The sequence below is a fragment of the Corvus brachyrhynchos genome, unplaced genomic scaffold (assembly GCF_000691975.1).
Source record: "Corvus brachyrhynchos isolate BGI_N302 unplaced genomic scaffold, ASM69197v1 scaffold83, whole genome shotgun sequence".
Lineage (NCBI taxonomy): Eukaryota > Metazoa > Chordata > Aves > Passeriformes > Corvidae > Corvus > Corvus brachyrhynchos.
Genome location: NW_008238464.1, coordinates 7,280,559 through 7,294,993, shown reverse-complemented (window position 1 = coordinate 7,294,993; position 14,435 = coordinate 7,280,559). Strand labels below are relative to the sequence as shown.

At 41.3% G+C, this 14,435-nt stretch overlaps 1 long non-coding RNA gene across 1 annotated transcript; it reads left to right on the top strand.

The window, feature by feature from the left end:
• The first annotated feature begins 5,998 nt into the window (after positions 1–5,998).
• On the top strand, positions 5,999–14,066 carry LOC108447375. Its single transcript, XR_001862920.1, has 3 exons — positions 5,999–7,089; positions 8,409–8,819; positions 12,383–14,066. It is a non-coding gene; the product is annotated as an uncharacterized LOC108447375 (long non-coding RNA).
• The last annotated feature ends 369 nt before the right edge of the window (positions 14,067–14,435 follow it).

The window sequence follows — 14,435 nt, the reverse complement described above, 5'->3', positions numbered from 1 at the left end:
ACCATTACAACACACATATAAAATTATCAACACTTTTGAAATTATGATACCACTTACTTTGACCCTGATACAGGGAGCAACTGTCTTACCTCTTTTATTTTTATAAATTTGTCAGCAATTTATCTGGAATAGAAGTGTAATGCATCTTTTTTAGTTCATAGATAAGAAACCTGTCTCTTTATACAGCAATGAAGATGGGCAACGGTACAGTATAATTCTAATACAAATGGTATAATAAAATCCCACTTCAAGGAGAATTAAGTGAAAAATAGAAAGTAAGTCTGCCAAACGTATTTTGATAACAGGAGCAAGAATACTTGACATTAGATTGTTATATGTTAAGATAAGCAGCTACTACCTCATTTGGACATTACCAGCGCTTCTTTATACATCAAAGGTCTGTTGCCAGTTTCCAGAACATAAATTACAATGGAACTGTTCTGTAATGGCATCACCAGTACTGTGTGAATATAGCACAAGTATGGTATAAATGTGATACCTGATAACGTTCTTCAAGCCACCAAATAATCGCAAGTCATGTCTTTGTTTTAAACTGAGAAACAATCAGAGTTTAACCAAATGATCACAGCTCTGCTCTCCAGTGACTAGCCTAATGCTTTAGACAATATTTTGGGTTGTCCGAGGCTATTTTTTCTCTACTCCTCGGTAACTGGCCAAAACAGTCCACTTCACTGTTCAGCCTCTGTTTGTTAGGTGCCCAGTTAGCTTTCAAAAACCTCTAGAAATCCTGAGTCTGGAAATTTCGGTGATTAAACTCTTGCCTGAGCTACTTTATGATCTAAATGCGTCCAAAGGAATCTAAATGCCACCTAATTCCAGGTCAGAAGATAAATTCTCTTTCTCTCTCAAAAATAAAAAAAAAAACATTTTTTCCAGGAATATCTACTCCTGAATAGAGCCTAATCATGAAGTTGAAGCCGCAGAAGTGGCTGCCTGCAGAAGTGTTGAGGAGCTCAGACAGACCTCTTCTCCTGTGGCATCTCTGGGCAGCTGCCTTTGCAGCATTCAGTCTTTGGAGATCAGCTCTCTTCCCTCCACTGAATTCACAGGAATCTCACACAGCACCCAGCTGGGTGGGCTCTTGTCTCTTTGTCAGTGCTGGGTGCCTCCAGTCACAGTGCTCCACAGTAGGAGCTTGCCCCTTGATAACCTACAGGACAATGTGTGAGTTTTCTTTGGTGATGTCTTATTGTCATTCTTCTTCCTCCAGCTACGTTTATTGCCAATTAGAAAAATAGTATAAAATAAAATGCACAGACACAGAGTCTATATCCACACCTTCTGGGGAGTGCACTGGTGAGAGACCTTGGGACTGCTGTCAAACATGGAGCTGGCTGGTGACTCCCTTGCCTTAGGGTAATGCTGTCTGCCCTAGCCTAATCCAGGCGTCTGCTGGCATCCTGTGACTTTGGGACATTACTCTCCACAGAATTCTGTGGACTTCTGGTGTAAAGTGACTTCTCAGTGTAAAGCAGGTCCGAGCCTCAGCAGAGGGGTTCTCTAGCATGATTCTGACAATGAGTGTTGTGTGACATGGGAGGGCGCATGATGGCATGTGGATGCTAGGTTGTACAAGGACTTGTGGGAGAGTTTACAGGATTGCTCAATGCAGAATTAGCCACGGCCAGGTGGCTTATTTGTCATGCATCCTTCAGCAAACTGGCCTATCAACTGCACTAAGATTTCCCTCCACAGGAAAACAAGTAACTTACTGGAGAAGGGGTTTGGGTGTGAACTAGCATGGATACAGCAAAGACGTGAGGGTGACCATGTTACAGGAATAAAAGTAGACTAACAGTGTCTGGTGTCACAGCCTTCATTGCAGACTTAAACACAGCTCCTACACTCTTAATATCCAACCCATCTATCCTAACAAGCTCTTGTCTGAGTCTGATGGTGGTTTCAAGCCAGGCTGCCAACCCTATCACATGTTTGGCTAGCAGCACTTCGCAGTACCTTCCCTTCAGCTGATACTTCTCCAGGTCTGCAGTTAGGCATGATGACAGGGAATACCATCCTCTGAATCCTGATGTTCTTCTAACACTTCATCACAGTTATCCCCTGGGCTGCAGAAAACCAAAGTGTTATCCCAGCATTCAGTGGAAAAAAGTCACAGCCAAACTTACTAGAACTGAATGGGGTAAGGGATGGCAAAGGCAACAGAAGGGCTACTATAAGAACATAGGTGACAAGAGGAAGGCTAGCCAAAATGTGGGCCCACTGCTCAAGGAGACTGGGGACCTGGTTATGCAGGACATGAGGTACTTCATGTCTTCTTTGCCTCAGTCTTTACTAGCAAAACCAGCCTCCAAGAATCAGAGACCGGGGGAAAGGTTGGAGCAAGAAAAATGTACCCTTGGTGGAAGAGGATCAGGTCTTGGAGCACTTAAACACACCAGACATGCATAAGTCCGTGGGGCCGGATGAGATACGCCCTCAAGTGCTGAGGAAGCCAGCAGCTGTCTCTGTGAATTGTGAGTCCACTCGCAATGATCTTAGATCAATCATGGTAATTGGAAGAACTTCCCAAAGGCTGGAGAAAAGCAAGTATCACTCCAACCTCCAAGAAGGGAAGAAGGACTCAGGCAACTAGAGACTGCTCAAACTCACCATGATCCCTTGGAAGGTGATGGAACCATCCTGAAAATAATTTCCTAGCACCTGAAGGACAAGAAAGTTATCAAAGGGTAGTCAGCATGACTTCATCTATGGAAAGTCATATTTGACCAACTTGATAACCTTGTATGCTGAAATGACTGTCAGGATATATGAGAGGAGAGCAGTGGGTATTTTATACCTGGGCTTCAGTAAGGCTTTTGATACTGTTGAATTATGGGTTGGATGACCAAACAGTGAGGTGGATTCAAAACTGGCTGAAATGGCTGGGCCCAGAGGGTGGTGGTCAGTCTCATGAAGTCTAGTTGGAGGCTTCTCACTAGTAGCATACCTCAGAGATCCAATCCTGTTTAACATCTCCACTAATGATCTGGATGACAGGGCAGAGAGCATCCTTAGCAAATTTGTAGATGACACAAAACTGGGAAGATTGACTGGTATGTCAGGGTCGTGCTGCCATCCAGAGGGACCTTGAGAGGCTGAAGAAATGAGCTGCCAAAAACCTCATGAAGTTCAACAAAGGGAAGTGAAAAGTTCTACACCTGGGGAGGGAAATATCCCAGGTGCCAGGGCATGCTGGGGGTTGCCCAGCTGGAGAGAAAGTATTGCTTTCCAGAGGGTCAAGGGAAGTGATCATTCGCCTCAGCACTTGTGGCATTGTCCTCAGCACAAGGGGATTGCTGTGTCCAGCTCTGGGCTCTCCAGTACAAGAGGACACAGACATTTTGGAGGCATTCCAATGAATATCCATGAAGATTGTTAAGGGGCTGGAGCACCTCTCGTGTGAGGACAGGCTGAGGGAGATGGGACTGTCCAGCCTGGAGAAGAGAAGGCTCAGGGGGATCTTATCAATGTATAAAAATACCTGAATGGAAGGTGCAAAGAGGACAGAGACAGGCTCTTTTCAGTGGTGACAAGGCAAGTGATAAGGGGCACAACCTGAAACTCAGGAGGCTCCTTTTATATATTAAAAAATACTTTACTGTGAGGATGATCAAGCACATGCACAGGTTGTCCAGAGAGTTTGTGGAGTCTCTGTCCTTGGAGACATGTCAGTTGTCCAGGCATGGTCCTGGGCAACTGGCTCTAGGTGTGCCTGCTGGAGGAGGAGTGTTGGACCAGCTTCTGGGGGTCCCTTAGAACCATTAACACTTTGTGACTCTGTGAAGCTCCTTAAAGAACCACGTTCCCCCGTAAGTCCTAATGGTTTGAGGAGCCCCAAGCCAGTGAAGATGACATGTCACAAGTGCAGCACAGTTATGCACATGCTGGGTCAGCTCATCAGCTACATTGGTTGGAAAGGGGAACCTGTAAGAGAGCCTTGGACCTTCAAATGAGGGCAAACCTCACAGCCAAGGCAGGCTGATGTTTGTCACAGCAAAGACAAAAAGTAGTGTTTTTGAGGACTATTAGCAGAGTTAATATTTACAGTAGCATGCTTTTTCATAAAGAAAGGGGTCAAATTAAGAGCATGGGCTACTGTATTTTCTTTGTTTAGCAGCTGGGGATCAAAACACGTTCTTACCATGTAAATGAGGGGTGAAATAACAGACCCTTTTACACTCTTTTTTGAACAGACAGGATTACAGCATAGATTGTGTTGTGAAACAAAGAATAGCTCCACAGGACCCATGACTCTTTCTATGAATCATTCTGTCCCCCCCCTCCCCTTCCCATATATCCTTTTTTTTCTGTAATTTTCTTAAGGGTAAATATCTTCTAGATGGGAATGCCATGTTAACTGAATGGCTAGACTTAAAAATGGCTAAAGTTGGCCATTTACTAGCTCCAATTTTATTTAATAAGTAGCAACTGAAAACAGTTATTTGCCTTCCTACTTGGAGACAGAAAATACCCTTAAACCATAGGCATATGCATTGTCAAAATTATAAACATATCCTTCCCCTAAAGTGGCAAATAGAAATAAAAGTCATAATACACCTCCAATATCAGGAGAGAAATTAGGGTGGAGGGCCTGGAGAGATGGGATATATGTTTTTCTACATAATGTTATGTCAACAACAGCCTTGTGTGAAGAGAAATTACATATGGAGCCATGGTGAAATTTACAAGAACTTCTGTGGAGAACCTGAAATGCATAACAGAACAAAAAAAAGATTTGGAGTTTACGTCACACTTAGAAATCAGAGGAAACAAGCTAATGCAGCTAATTCATGCTAATACTGGCAGAGAAAGGATTGCAGGTGTATCTAAGGACTGCTTGGAGGGCATTAATGGACATTGTTTCTCTCTAACTTTCAATGGGCGGTTTATCAAATACTCCCTGACATGCTTTGGGGTGAATGCTTCTTTTTGTGCATCTGAGGTGCTCAGTTCATATTCCCAAGGGCCAGTTTTGCTCCTTGGAGCAAAACAGGTGCAGTTATGAGTCTGCCCTGACTGGACTAGCTTCTTTGGTCTTTGCCTAACATCCAGTGATTTACAAAATCATCTTTTTCCTGACCTTCTCTCCCAGGAACAGGGACACAGCAGATAGCACAGAAAGACAGCTTCAAGAAAGAAAAATGCTATTTAGCTGTTGTAGCCTGCTCTTTCTCTCCTGAAATGCTAAGTGGCTGGTCACAATCTGGCCCAAAGCACATTCACTGGCAGTAATACTGTCAGATATTATGTATCACATATTACTTTGAAGAAATTTCTTGGACTCAGTAATTATTTCACTAGTGTTTTTTTCAAGTCTTAAAAAATGCCTAAGTGAAGGAATTTGATTTTTCATGCATATAAGTAATTTTAGGAAGCTGTGGCACTTTTGTACAGAAGATGATGCTTTGGGAGCTTTTTGCAGGATGAATACCTGCTATAAATATTATTTCTGTGTTTGAGCTTATTAAAATGTGAAATGGTAACCCTTGAATGCATACATATATCCCAAGTATTTTTCTGGGAATTGTTTTTTCATATTATTCTTCCTGACTTATTGAATCAGAGAATCCTTTAGGTTGGAAAAGATATTAAAGATATTAAAGATCATCAAGTCCAACTGTTAACCCAGAACTGCCAAGTCCACAATTAAAAAACCTGGCACCATGTCCCCAGGTGCCACATTTACACATCTTTTCAACACCTCCAGGGGTGGGGACTCCACCACTTCCCTGAGCAGCCTGTTCAAATGCCTGATCAACCTTTCAGTGAAGATGATTTTCCTAATATCCAATCTAAACCTCCACTGGAAGAACTTGAGGCCAGTTCCTCTTGTCCTATTGCTTGTTTCTTGGGAGAAGAGAGCAACATCCAGCTCACTGCTGCTTCCTTTCAGGTACTTGCAGAGAATGATAAGGTTCCCCCTGAACCTCCTTTTCTCCAGGCTAAATACTCCCAGCTGCCTCAGCCACTCCTCATAGCATTTGTGCTCCAGACCTTCCACCATCTCCATTGCCTTTCTCTGGACACACTCCAGCACCTCAGTGTCTTTGAGATGCTGTTGACTTGCAAATCAGCAATAAACAGGGGCAGATTCTTATGGACAAGGAAAATGAAAACAGAAAAAGGGGAAGAAGGAAGGAGAGGAGAGGTGAGGAGAAGAGAAGGAAATGGAGGAGGAAAAGAGATCTAACACATTGATCAGTGAATGCAAGCCTTAAAAGAACCTGAGGACTGGTCACAGGGAAAACACAAAGCAGGTACAGCTTTATGTAGGAGATCCAGTCACAAACAAGACACTCAACTCATCAAAAGACATTTCTACATTTCTATGTGCTTACATTTCTGAAGTACCATCTGCAGAAGAAAACAAGGTTTTCCTTTTAGTAAGTACACAGCACATCAAGGCTGAACAATTCGTTAATGTGAACATTTGAGAGAAGAGCGATTACAGCAATAAAGGTTCTGACACATCAATTAAAGTAGTTGGGTTAGACTAAAAGAATATTGTAAAACACCCATGTGCCCAACTTTGTAGACAAAATCCATACGACTGGGGGGGTGACGGGGGTGGCTTTGTGATCACGTAACCAAGGATTGTGAAAGTGGGAGCACACCTGGGTTAGCATGGGTTTTGTTGCTGGTTTTGTGAATGCAGGTTTAGCTGCACACACAGCCCCAGGAAGCCCATGGTCCCGGGGAGACCGGGGACAGAAGCTTTGCTCTTACATAGGCTTTAACAGTTTTGCTAAGAAAATCCAGTGAGGGTTTTTGGACAGAAAAATTGCAGGATTTAGCTGGAATGTGAGGAATCTTTGGGTCCCTAGTTAATTATGATCTGCTTTGTTACAGTAACAGAAATAGTGCTAGAGAAAAGGAGACAGTTCTTGTCTTGAATAGTATGCGCTGCTATTATTGTTTTATTTGTATTCTTCCTCCTTAAAAGTAGCTGCTGTTTACGAAGTATTCACAGTGAATCCAAACAGTAGGATGGAGACCAAGATTGACTAAGTGAAACCTGCCCTAAGTGTGCACCCAAGAGATCAACTGAAATCAATTTGTCCTGCAAAGGTAGGTGGTTATACATCAAAGCTGAGAAAAATCATACTGGAAGCCACGGGAACACTTTCAAGCGGGAAAACTGGGGGTGCCTATGGCATATGCCCTTATTACTGAAGAGTGTGTGCATGTGTGCTTGCCTGTGAGTCATGGAGAGACAGAGAGTGGAGGAGAGAGAACAAGAGAAAGGAGGAAAGAAAAAAAGGAGGAAAAAAGAAATCACTAGAGAAATGCAGATGCAAAAGCACAATGGTTGTATAAAATTATTTTGAGCTTTTCGTACAACTTACATAATTCTCAAGTAGAAGAAAATAAAGCTGTAATTTATGCAGTTCTCCCTAGCAAGTAAAAATAAAGTTATTTTTACAACTCCCTATATTGATTTTATTTTTAGAACACTTTCTAAAACAAGTGGAGAATTCAATCCTACTCTCTGAGGCATGTCAATTTGTGCCCACATAGTCGATGGAAAGATTGAACCCTAAGTGCAGATCATGATATTCTGCTGTGATAAAAGCTGTTTCTGTTTGCTTTAACTCTTATGCATAGTGGCAAATGCCACCTGTGATACACTGGTATAAGTACAACTATCTCAATTGCATCCAGTGATTGCAATACACAGGAAGTTTCTGAAAGTTACCTGACTCTCTGTACTCAAATAAATGAATTTTCTCTAAGTGTTTTAATACAGGAGAAGGTAGTCAAGTTATAGACATAAATAAATTTCACTTGCCAGGGTTTTTTTCAGAACATGATACCAATTAACAAAAAATAATACATATCAAGAGAAAAACAGTCTATGATCTACTTTGGAATGCATTTCTTTATAACCCTGTTCAGGAAAAGCCTTGAACTTTTGCTTAGATCCTCCTTAATTGTGCCTGTAGGCATTGCTTAATCAGTACTATGGTAAACAGCCATGCTCCCAGTCACTGCCCTCAATATTTTTGTGCATTTAAGGACATGTGTATATTAATAATCAAGACCTGGGCAGAAAAGTGTCCTTCAGTCTACTCTTTTCATTGCCTCCCAAACACTATCATCTTCTAGTACTGTCAAATGAACTTGTTTCCACTATTACTTACGTCACTGTGGCTGAAGCAGAACCAGAAATTGTCAGAACCATCTAAATCGATGAAAATCTATCGCTCGGTAAACCTGAATATGTCTTACTGCACTATCTTTCCAGCGATAAGGGTTATAACATTGTTACACTGCCAGGGGAGTATTTCATTTTGCATGGTGTGAGAGTCCAGAGAGGGCAGCACGGCAGCAGACTCCCTTCCCATGAAAACTTCGGCAACATTTCCAAATGTTTCTTCATCTTCCAGATGCCTCCTGCTTCATAAAGCTCTTCACAGCCTTGGACCTCCCCAGGAAGCCTGCATACCTGTTTTCTTAATTGACTTTGGTTACTACCAGAACTGTTAATTATTAGTCAGCTTTTCGGATGGGGAACCAGCTGTGTTGTTTATCTGGCCGAGGTTCTGGTCTCCGTGCCTGCTGATCCTTGACATGGTGCCAGCCCATGTGTTGAGAATTACATGGCAGGAACAAATTCTCTTCTTCTCTAGCCATGTTGGCTGTCCAGGTCCCTGTCTGCCACAAGGATGAAGAACTGTCAGGTTCCAGATCCAAAAATCCGTCCTGCTCCCTCCTCTGTGCTACAGCCCACGCTGGCCTAGTTTTGAATCATGCTGGAAAATGGATAAAAGCAGCTAAAATTTCCTTCCTGTGTAAAGGTAATATGCCCTTTCTAATACTAATATCTCAAGGATCCCCAGATCTTTAGCGATTTAATAAATCCAGATGAATACTAAAAAATAGCGAGGATTGACAGGCCCTGTAATAATTATGATGAAAAATAAGTGAAAATGTCTGTTAAAATTTTGCCAAGAAACTATTTTTGTCCTCAGGCAACATTTTGTTACTCTGCTTGCATGCTTCAGTGTGCTTCCTTCCAAGCTGGCTATACAGTCCTATAGATACAATACATATGCACATAAGCATTACCTATATCTCTCTTGTTTGCCAAACCTGAAGTAATTTATGTAATTATACCCATAACGTATTTTATCCAAATACACAAAGAATATTTTTTTTCTAAATGCCACTTAGTATCTAGATATAACTTAAACCACTACTTAGTCTATCTTCCTTAATAGGATACTAAAAAGGAATTTTATGACAACATTATCAGTAGCATTTTGCTGATAATTAGAATAACAATAATAATACTGAGATATTTTTTCAGTAATAATGGTGTTATTAATGAGATTTTTATGAAAGACAGACTTCTTTAGTATAATTATGAAAATTGATCTTTTTCATTTTACTTATTCACTGAAATCAGATAAGTGGCTTAACTACATGTATTATTTCTAATAAATATTCAAAAGAATGCATTTAAACAAGGCACCTCATTCTATTCTTGCTCATATTCCTTGCATTTAAATAAAAGTGTAATTGCCCTGCTTTTTTAAACTGCTAGTTTGGATTAGCTGTCTAACCTGTACAGTGTAGCTGTTTTCTGTTTGCATTTTTAATAGCTTTATTACCATTTGGTGAAGCCTTAATTTCTCACTCCCTTGAAGAGTCCTGCCTTTAAGTCAGCTCTACAATTTAACCAGCAATAATCTGTCAAGATAAGATAAAGACCTGCACCAGATGAAATGCAGTATTTTTGTGTAGCATTCTGTCATTGTTAAAGGAAAGATCTGAGTATGTCAAAATGTAACACCTGAAAGTTTAATAAACTTTGCAGCATAATTTTACAGTTCACATTTTAAAATAAATTGTTCTAGAATACATTAGCTTGTTCACTAGTGAAATCAGTTAAATATCTATATAAATATGTTTGGGTGAAAGGAGCCAGCAGTTTCTCAACAAGGATAAAAGTTCTTTCAGTTTTCAAGCCTCAGATTAAGTCACTTCTGAAAATCCTTGCTTCAATTCAGTTCTATTAACTCTGCAGTTTCCCTGTAGCTCCTTCATAATATTTGGCCTTAACATCACTGCAGAGGTTCATTCAATATTACAAACACTCTTTTTCAGAGTTGCTAATACTGAGGCAATTGAAGTGAAGCATACTTAACTCCTTGCTTTCAGGACTTGTGCTGGTCTTCAAGTATTCTTGTTTCTTTTCACATTCGTGTTTCACTTATTCATGCAATTAATTTTTTTGTTTAATATATTAAGATGAGGTCCTAAATCTATGTTAGCATTAAATAGTAACTGAACCGTGTCAGGAATGTATGAACTAATATACTTATGGGACTGAAGAGTGAAGAATGACTTTCTCAGTTCTAGCTTAGCCAAACTTGCTATTCCATATGCAAATGGACATTAATGCATTTCATCTTACCAGGCATATTCAATGCAAATGGCAGAAGCATGGGGTCTGTGAGCTACTCCTGAATCCATGAGAGTAGATACGGGATCAAGTACATGGCTGGTCAGGGAAAACCAGAGCACTGTGCATGGAACTTTTTGGGCAGCCTTCTGTTCAAATCCTGCACCCCTCTGCTCTCTGGACAGATTGGACTCTGCTGTGAACTTTCTCTGCTCAACCCAGCCAGGGAGGTTCTCCAGGAAGGGACTGTTCTGTATTGCTCACGTGAGAAGGGCCATACAACGTGGCCTTCCAAGAAGCCTTAGGATTTTACACCTAATATTTTAGATATATATCTATTTTTAGTAATTGAACTCTTACAAATACTTTTTCCTTTTTCTTTCCCCTTTAAATAAAATCTGCAGTAAACTAAAAAGCCAGTACTAGTATCTATTTGCAGTTATTGAGCTCAGCTCACTTCTTGGCCTCAAGCTGTTATCTCTTCCCGCAATGACCGCTCCTCCCCTCTGAGGTTGGGTTAAACTCTCTCAGGGCAGTTTTGCTAAAACATAGACTTCTATGAAAAGGTTCCATTTTGATCAATCATCATTTTGAAGTGAAAAATATCTGATTTGATGCCAAATTCACCAGTCTGTTTAACTGCAGTGTTCCATCTCCCTGAGCTAGTGCTTGGAGGGCTCTGAAGGTTTGGCACCATAGACCTTGTATTAATTGTAAATACCATAGTACAGTGTATTTTCATTTCTCACAGCCAGTGATTTAGGTACTGCAGAGGCATCATTTGACTTTGATTCATGAGAATCAGGCCCGAGACTGCAAAGGTTGTTAATAATTTAGCTCAGTTTTGACATAAAGTTGGTGATTCTGAGGGCCTTGGTTATTAGTTATGAGACAAAGAATCTGATTTTCAGAACAAACAGGGAAGATAGTTCTGCAATAAAAACATCTGCTGTGTGATTCATGAAACACACTGCTGCCAGAAATTCTGTTCAGGTTTAAGGTTAAGGCCATAGGACCGATCTGTATTGCTCATATGAGAAGGGCCCATACAATTTGGCCTTTCCAGAAAAAACACTGAGATACCAACCTCACATTTAAGAAACAGGACAACCGAAAATTAGGCTCTGAAGTCTGTTGTTAAGGTCTTAAAAATATTTGTGACTTAAGAAGTATTTACCAGTGGTTGCTAATTCACGGCAACCATGGAAGGTAGCTCAGTGATAGTCATAATCTCGATGCAACAAACAGTAGTTCTTTTTCTACATGGATATTTGGGAGTTGAAAATGTGAGTAAAGGCAGCCCATGAACTATGTCAGTGCAGTGGGCAAAGCCCTTAACACATGCTGAATGTGTGTCTGAGACACACTTGCTCCAAGCACAGATCTCCATTAGACAAAGCATGTAATCATATTCCTAAGTTCATACTTGTGCTTAGGGCCTGATCTGTGTCTGAAGGACTTTTTGGAACTGCAAACTGACATTCCTGTGGTCTGACTCCCTCTGGGAGATACAGTTTAGAGCAAGTGAAAGGGTTCTTTGGCAACTCAGTTAGATCAGCTCACAAGAGTACAAAACATGTGGGGCAAAAGAGCTTGTCTGCCAGCATCAGGGGCCAGGAGATCAGCACCTCTTGCATGGAGGCTTGAAGCTGTGTAAGATGTCCCCTCTTACTGCCATGCGAAGTGACAGCAGTACCGTGTGGAGGTGCTGATCCCTGACCATGGGGAGGTTACTTCTCCAGCAGCTCTGGCTGTGTGAACAATCCTGTAAAGCACTTTGGCAGGAAGCAGCCAGGTTAATGCCAGCTGCCCAGCTCATCCAGGCTAACCCAGGCAGCTTTGCCCATGCGACAGCAACAATGGTGACCTCCAGGAACAGGTTGGTGACACCCTCCTCTGACACAGCTCTTTCCACAGTAATTAGTGACTTTAAACCTGATTATCTTTTCACAGTCTGAAGTGAGTCATGGAGGTGAACATCTCTTCCTACTAGCAGCCCAAGCCTACATTGACCTGGAAGAGCATTTATATGAGCATGAACCAAGACAGAAGGACGGGTAGGTAGAGGCTCCCTCTGAGCAGGAGAAATGGTGCACCTGACAGAGCTGAAGGCAGCTGGACTCCAAAAATGCCTAAAAGTCTTCCTGAACTACAGCCTTACAGCTGCCATCTCAAATTGCTCTCAAAACAAGATCTCACATCCCATGTTTGTGACAACTCTCCACACCAAAACAACCTGAGTTTAAGACTACTCCATGCTGGAAACAGATGTACCTTTGAGGCTAATGTAATGGACTCTGTGTTTCTGCCTTTCATGTAATCTTTTATTTTTTAAAATGTAGAAGCGCTACACCACATGTGTGTGAAATGAGACTGTGTGTCAATGAAAGGCATAAAAAATTATTCCAAAAAAAGGCTCTGACTGGAATAACAATGGAGAAGCCAAGGGGCTCATGGTTCTATAACACGTTCATTCAGAAAATCACAGGGCAGTGTGACAGCTGGAGTGAGGAAAGACTAGTGGCAATATTTTTTTAAGAATTACATGATGAAAAAATAATAATAAACATTAACAATGTTTTTTGGTTGATTTTTTTTTCTTTTTTCTTTCCCATGACATAAACAATAGTACTCTGGTCATAAGCCAAAACCTGACAAAGGTCCAAGGTTGAAAAGGGTTTCTTTGAGCCTGTCTTCCTGGTATAATTATTGTAGGTTCAGAGGAACCAGATCTGGAGTGTTGTAAACTCAACACAATGAACTTGACAGACAGCCAGATTTCTGTTTTCAGCCAGTTTAGGGTTACTATAATCTCATTATTATGCTTGAAAGACGACAAGTAATAGAATCTCAGGTAGCTGTTCTGTCTTTACTCAGCCGCATCTTCTCTTTTATGCCAATTTCCCTTGATTACCTGAACTAGTGAGGCTCGGTTTTCAACCACTTATCTTCCAGAAATAATCATCTGATCAGCCTTACAAGGTTCTCACTGCACTCAACGGTTTTAATGGGTCAAGCGTTAAATTAACCCTTTAACCATATCCCAGGAGAATACAAAACTTATTAAAAAACAATTTACTATTCAGTCATTGTTAACTTTGCAGAGGAGAAGGAGTACTTTAAACAGATTTGCTTGTTGTTCTGTCCACTCATACCTTGTTTTGCTGTATCTTTACCCTTACTAACACATGAAATTTTTTTAAAGCTTGTCTTAAGGAAATATTCTTCTGGTTTCTTACTTCCACAGAAACATAAAATGAAGCCACAGCAAAAGCTGTGTGTATCTTAAGTTCTATTTTAAGGCAAGTTCTTGCAAAGGTTAAATTAATTTTTCCACGTACGGAAAAATGTCTGCAAAAACATGATTCATGTCAGTCAATGTTGCATCTTGGACAGAATTGTAAGGGAGGTGAAACTCTTATGGACCCATCTATGTGATGGGAAGGGTTTGTAACTCTGGAATGGGAGAGTATTTGTACCAGCTACCGCAGGGAAACAGCCAAGCAAGATGTCACTTACTCATGTAGATCTGTATTGGTGTGTAGGGCAGTCAGCAGCTGTGATGCCACTCCCAGCTCCCCCAGGAAACTGTGGAGTCCCCTCTGGGAGGAGGCTGGAGGCAGGAGCCCAACAATGTTCTCTGGCTTTCTCCTTCCCAAGAACAGTCCACAGCCAACAAAAATACGTCTTCTGCCTTAACTCACCCCTAAGCTGGGGAAACCAAGGGGTGTGTGAGAGGATGCGGCTTTGAAGAAGCAGCCTTGCCAAAGCTGCTTCTCAGAGTAGGCCTTCAGGTCAGAGAATTGCACCATCAGGAGGGGCTTGAACAAGAGGCAAATGGCATCAGTGGCTTTACTGGACCTTAGTTTTCTTGCAGAACTAGGGATCCCTGCGCACAAGAACAGCTTTAGCAGAGCAGGCTATCCATTCCACAGTATGTCAAACTCTCCCTTTCAGCAAAGATCCAACAGCAAAAAAGAGATGAGTAGAAATATTTCATGCAAAC